General features: G+C 41.7%; 1 pseudogene; it reads left to right on the top strand.

The window, feature by feature from the left end:
• Nucleotides 1-2,505: 2,505 nt before the first annotated feature.
• On the top strand, nt 2,506-2,633 carry LOC116585339 (annotated as a pseudogene).
• Nucleotides 2,634-5,723: the final 3,090 nt, after the last annotated feature.

Below are 5,723 nucleotides of genomic sequence, written 5' to 3'. Positions count from 1 at the left end.
TGACTGTAGAGTTGAGGGTCTATTTCTGGGCTCTCTATTCTGTTCCATTGATCTATGTGTCTGTTTTTGTGCCAGTACCATGCTGTCTTGATGATGACAGCTTTGTAATAGAGTTTGAAGTCCGGAATTGTGATGCCACCAACTTTGGCTTTCTTTTTCAATATTCCTTTGGCTATTCGAGGTCTTTTCTGGTTCCATATAAATTTTAGAATTATTTGTTCCATTTCTTTGAAAAAGATGGATGGTACTTTGATAGGAATTGCATTAAATGTGTAGATTGCTTTAGGTAGCATAGACATTTTCACAATATTTATTCTTCCAATCCAGGAGCATGGAACATTTTTCCATTTCTTTGTGTCTTCCTCAATTTCTTTCATGAGTACTTTATAGTTTTCTGAGTATAGATTCTGTGCCTCTTTGGTTAGGTTTATTCCTAGGTGTCTTATGGTTTTGGGTGAATTGTAAATGGGATTGACTCCTTAATTTCTCTTTCTTCTGTCTTGCTGTTGATGTAGAGAAATGCAACTGATTTCTGTGCATTGATTTTATATCCTGACACTTTAATGAATTCCTGTACAAGTTCTAGCAGTTTTGGAGTGGAGTCTTTTGGGTTTTCCACATATAGTATCATATCATCTGCGAAGAGTGATAATTTGACTTCTTCTTTGCCGATTTGGATGCCTTTAATTTCCTTTTGTTGTCTGATTGCTGAGGCTACGACCTCTAGTACTATGTTGAATAGCAGTGGTGATAATGGACATCCCTGCCGTTTTCCTGACCTTAGCGGAAAAGCTTTCAGTTTTTCTCCATTGAGAATGATATTTGCAGTGGGTTTTTCATAGATGGCTTTGATGATATTGAGGTATGTGCCCTCTATCCCTACACTTTGAAGAGTTTTGATCAGGAAGGGATGCTGTACTTTGTCAAATGCTTTTTCAGCATCTATTGAGAGTATCATATGGTTCTTGTTCTTTCTTTTATTGATGTGTTGTATCACATTGACTGATTTGTGGATGTTGAACCAACCTTGCAGCCCTGGAATAAATCCCACTTGGTCGTGGTGAATAATCCTTTTAATGTACTGTTGAATCCTATTGGCTAGTATTTTGTTGAGTACTTTCGCATCTGTGTTCATCAAGGATATTGGTCTATAGCTCTCTTTTTTGATGGGATCCTTGTCTGGTTTTGGGATCAAGGTGATGCTGGCCTCATAAAATGAGTTTGGGAGTTCTCCTTCCATTTCTATTTTTTGGAACAGTTTCAGGAGAATAGGAATTAGTTCTTCTTTAAATGTTTGGTAGAATTCCCCCGGGAAGCCATCTGGCCCTGGGCTTTTGTTTGTTTGGAGATTTTTTATGACTGTTCTAATCTCCTTACTGGTTATGGGTCTGTTCAGGCTTTCTATTTCTTCCTGGTTCAGTTGTGGTAGTTTATATGTTTCTAGGAATGCATCCATTTCTTCCAGATTGTCAAATTTGTTGGCGTAGAGTTGCTCATAGTATGTTCTTATAATAGTTTGTATTTCTTTGGTGTTAGTTGTGATCTCTCCTCTTTCGTTCATGATTTTATTTATTTGGGTCCTTTCTCTTTTCTTTTTGATAAGTCGGGCCAGGGGTTTATCAATTTTATTAATTCTTTCAAAGAACCAGCTCCTAGTTTCGTTGATTTGTTCTATTGTTTTTTTGGTTTCTATTTCATTGGTTTCTGCTCTGATCTTTATGATTTCTCTTCTCCTGCTGGGCTTAGGGTTTCTTTCTTGTTCTTTCTCCAGCTCCTTTAGGTGTAGGGTTAGGTTGTGTACCTGAGACCTTTCTTGTTTCTTGAGAAAGGCTTGTACCGCTATATATTTTCCTCTCAGGACTGCCTTTGTTGTGTCCCACAGATTTTGAACCGTTGTATTTTCATTATCATTTGTTTCCATGATTTTTTTCAATTCTTCTTTAATTTCCCGGTTGACCCATTCATTCTTTAGAAGGATGCTGTTTAGTCTCCATGTATTTGGGTTCTTTCCAAACTTCCTTTTGTGGTTGAGTTCTAGCTTTAGAGCATTGTGGTCTGAAAATATGCAGGGAATGATCCCAATCTTTTGATACCGGTTGAGTCCTGATTTAGGACCGAGGATGTGATCTATTCTGGAGAATGTTCCATGTGCACTAGAGAAGAATGTGTATTCTGTTGCTTTGGGATGAAATGTTCTGAATATATCTGTGATGTCCATCTGGTCCAGTGTGTCGTTTAAGGCCTTTATTTCCTTGCTGATCTTTTGCTTGGATGATCTGTCCATTTCAGTGAGGGGAGTGTTAAAGTCCCTTACTATTATTGTATTATTGTTGATGTGTTTCTTTGATTTTGTTATTAATTGGTTTATATAGTTGGCTGCTCCCACATTGGGGGCATAGATATTTAAAATTGTTAAATCTTCTTGTTGGACAGACCCTTTGAGTATGATATAGTGTCCTTCCTCATCTCTTATTATAGTCTTTGGCTTAAAATCTAATTGACCTGAGCTTTGCGCAGTGGCAGTATCGTAGCCAATGAGGTTTATCCGAGGCGCGATTATTGCTAATTGAAAATCTAATTGATCTGATATAAGGATTGCCACTCCTGCTTTCTTCTGATGTCCATTAGCATGGTAAATTCTTTTCCACCCCCTCACTTTAAATCTGGAGGTGTCTTCGGGCTTAAAATGAGTTTCTTGGAGGCAACATATAGATGGGTTTTGTTTTTTATCCATTCTGACACCCTGTGTCTTTTGACAGGGGCATTTAGCCCATTAACATTCAGGGTAACTATTGAGAGATATGAATTTAGTGCCACTGTATTGCCTGTAAGGTGACTGTTACTGTATATGGTCTCTGTTCCTTTCTGATCTACCACTTGTAGGCTCTCTCTTTGCTTAGAGGACCCCTTTCAAGATTTCCTGTAGAGCTGGTTTGGTGTTTGCAAGTTCTTTCAGTTTTTGTTTGTCCTGGAAGCTTTTAATCTCTCCTTCTATTTTCAATGATAGCCTAGCTGGATATAGTATTCTTGGCTGCATGTTTTTCTCGTTTAGTGTTCTGAAAATATCATGCCAGCTCTTTCTGGCCTGCCAGGTCTCTGTGGATAAGTCAGCTGCCAATGTAATATTTTTACCATTGTATGTTACAGACTTCTTTTCCCGGGCTGCTTTCAGAATTTTCTCTTTGTCACTGAGACTTGTAAATTTTGCTATTAGGTGACGGGGTGTGGGCCTATTCTTATTGATTTTGAGGGGCGTTCTCTGAACCTCCTGAATTTTGATGCTCGTTCCCTTTGCCATATTGGGGAAATTCTCCCCAATAATTCTCTCCAGTATACCTTCTGCTCCCCTTTCTCTTTCTTCTTCTTCTGGAATCCCAATTATTCTAATGTTGTTTCGTCTTATGGTGTCACTTATCTCTCGAATTCTCCCCTCGTGGTCCAGTAGCTGTTTGTCCCTCTTTTGCTCAGCTTCTTTATTCTCTGTCATTTGGTCTTCTATATCACTAATTCTTTCTTCTGCCTCACTTATCCTAGCAGTGAGAGCCTCCATTTTTGATTGCACCTCATTAATAGCTTTTTTGATTTCAACTTGGTTAGATTTTAGTTCTTTTATTTCTCCAGAAACGGCTTTTATATCTCTCGAGAGGGTTTCTCTAATATCTTCCATGCCTTTTTCGAGCCCGGCTAGAACCTTGAGAATTGTCATTCTGAACTCTAGATCTGACATATTACCAATGTCTGTATTGATTAGGTCCCTAGCCTTCGGTACTGCCTCTTGTTCTTTTTTTTGTGTTGAATTTTTCCGTCTTGTCATTTTGTCCAGATAAGAGTATATGAAGGAGCAAGTAAAATACTAAAAGGGTGGCAACAACCCCAGGAAAATATGCTTTAACCAAATTAGAAGAGATCCCAAATCGTGAGGGGGGAGAAAGGGGATAAAAAGAGGTTCAAAAAGGAAGAAAGAAAAAAAAAGGAAAAAAGAAAAAAAAAGAAAAGAATTAAAAAAAAAGAAAACACATAAGAAAAATATAAAAAAGAAAATATATATATATTAGATAAACTAGTTAAAAAAGAAAAAGGTAAAAGTTAAAAAAAAATTTAACCAGAAGGTGAGAAAAAAAACAAAAACTGAAAAAGAAAAAAATTAAATTAACTGCAAGACTAAAAAAAAATCACAGGGAAAAAGCCATGAGTTCCGTGCTTTGCTTTCTCCTCCTCTGGAATTCTGCTGCTCTCCTTGGTATTGAAACTGCACTCCTTGGTAGGTGAACTTGGTCTCGGCTGGATTTCTTGTTGATCTTCTGGGGGAGGGGCCTGTTGTAGTGATTCTCAAGTGTCTTTGCCCCAGGCGGAATTGCACCGCCCTTATCAGGGGCCGGAGTGAGTAATCCGCTTGGGTTTGCTTTCAGGAGCTTTTGTTCCCTGAGCGCTTTCTGTAGAGTTCCAGAGGACGGGAATACAAATGGCGGCCTCCTGGTCTCCGGCCCGGAGGAGCCAAGAGCCCAGGGCCCCACTCCTCAGTGCGCCCTCAGAGAACAGCGCCCAGTTACTCCCGTCTGCCTGAGCTCCGGCCTCGCTCCGAGCTCACCAAGCCTGCGACCGGTTCAAGGTAACACCGAGCTGTGAGCTTACTGTCGGCTCTGTCTCTGTAGCCGGCTTTCCCGTTCCAATACCCGCAAGCTCTGCGACACTCAGACACCCCCGATCCTTCTGTGACCCTGCGGGACCTGAGGCCACGCTGACCCCACGTGGGCTTCACCCCAGTTTAGCCTCTGGAGCGATGTCCCTCAGCGGAACAGACTTTTAAAAGTCCTGATTTTGTGTGCCGTTGCTCCGCCGCTTGCCGGGAGCCGGCCCCTCCCCCCGGGGTCTATCTTCCCGTGGCTTTGGATTCACTTCGCCGCCGTCCTACCTTTCCGAAAGTGGTTGTTTTTCTGTTTCCAGAATTGCTGTTCTTCTTCTCTTCGATCTGCCAATGGATTTTCAGGTGTTTGCAATCTTTTGATAAGCTATCTAGCTGATCTCCGGCTAGCTGAAGTAGTCTCAGCCTGCTACTTCTCCGCCATCTTGACTCCTCCTCAGGGCACACAGTTTTAACAAGGTTTTTTGTTTGTTTGTTTGTTTTTAAAGATTTTATTTATTTATTTGACAGAGAGAGATCACAAGTAGGCAGAGAGGCAGGCAGAGAGAGAGGGAGGAAGCAGGCCCCCTGCCGAGCAGAGAGCCCGATGCGGGACTCGATCCCAGGACCCTGAGATCATGACCTGAGCCGAAGGCAGCGGCCCAACCCACTGAGCCACCCAGGAGCCCTTAACAAGGTTTTTGAATCCCCTGTGGAAGGTGACCAACCACTGCCATTTCTGGGACTTGGGTTTCCCAATGCATACAGTTGGGAGATATGGTATTGACAAGATTTGCACTGGTCTTCAGGGGAAGGGAACCTGCAGCACCAGGACCCAGGCAGGCCCAGCTGGAGAGGCTGGGGTGCAGTATAAGCAAGTAAGGTAGTGAATGCAACTGCATTGGTTTCTGCAGGTGGCCATGTGTTTATGCTGGGGGACAGAGGAAGAAAATGGCCAGCCCCTTTGTCCCTAGAGAAGCCCCTCAGTAAACTGTGAGTTTAGCAAATAACTCTCCCACCCATTTGCCTTAAGAGTTTTTCAAACTGCTGCTACCATGCTGTATCTCTGTGAGCTGTTTGTCATGATGTCTCTTTAAGGGTA

This window comes from Mustela erminea, chromosome 2 (assembly GCF_009829155.1).
Source record: "Mustela erminea isolate mMusErm1 chromosome 2, mMusErm1.Pri, whole genome shotgun sequence".
NCBI lineage: Eukaryota > Metazoa > Chordata > Mammalia > Carnivora > Mustelidae > Mustela > Mustela erminea.
This window is presented reverse-complemented; position numbering and strand designations above follow the sequence as displayed.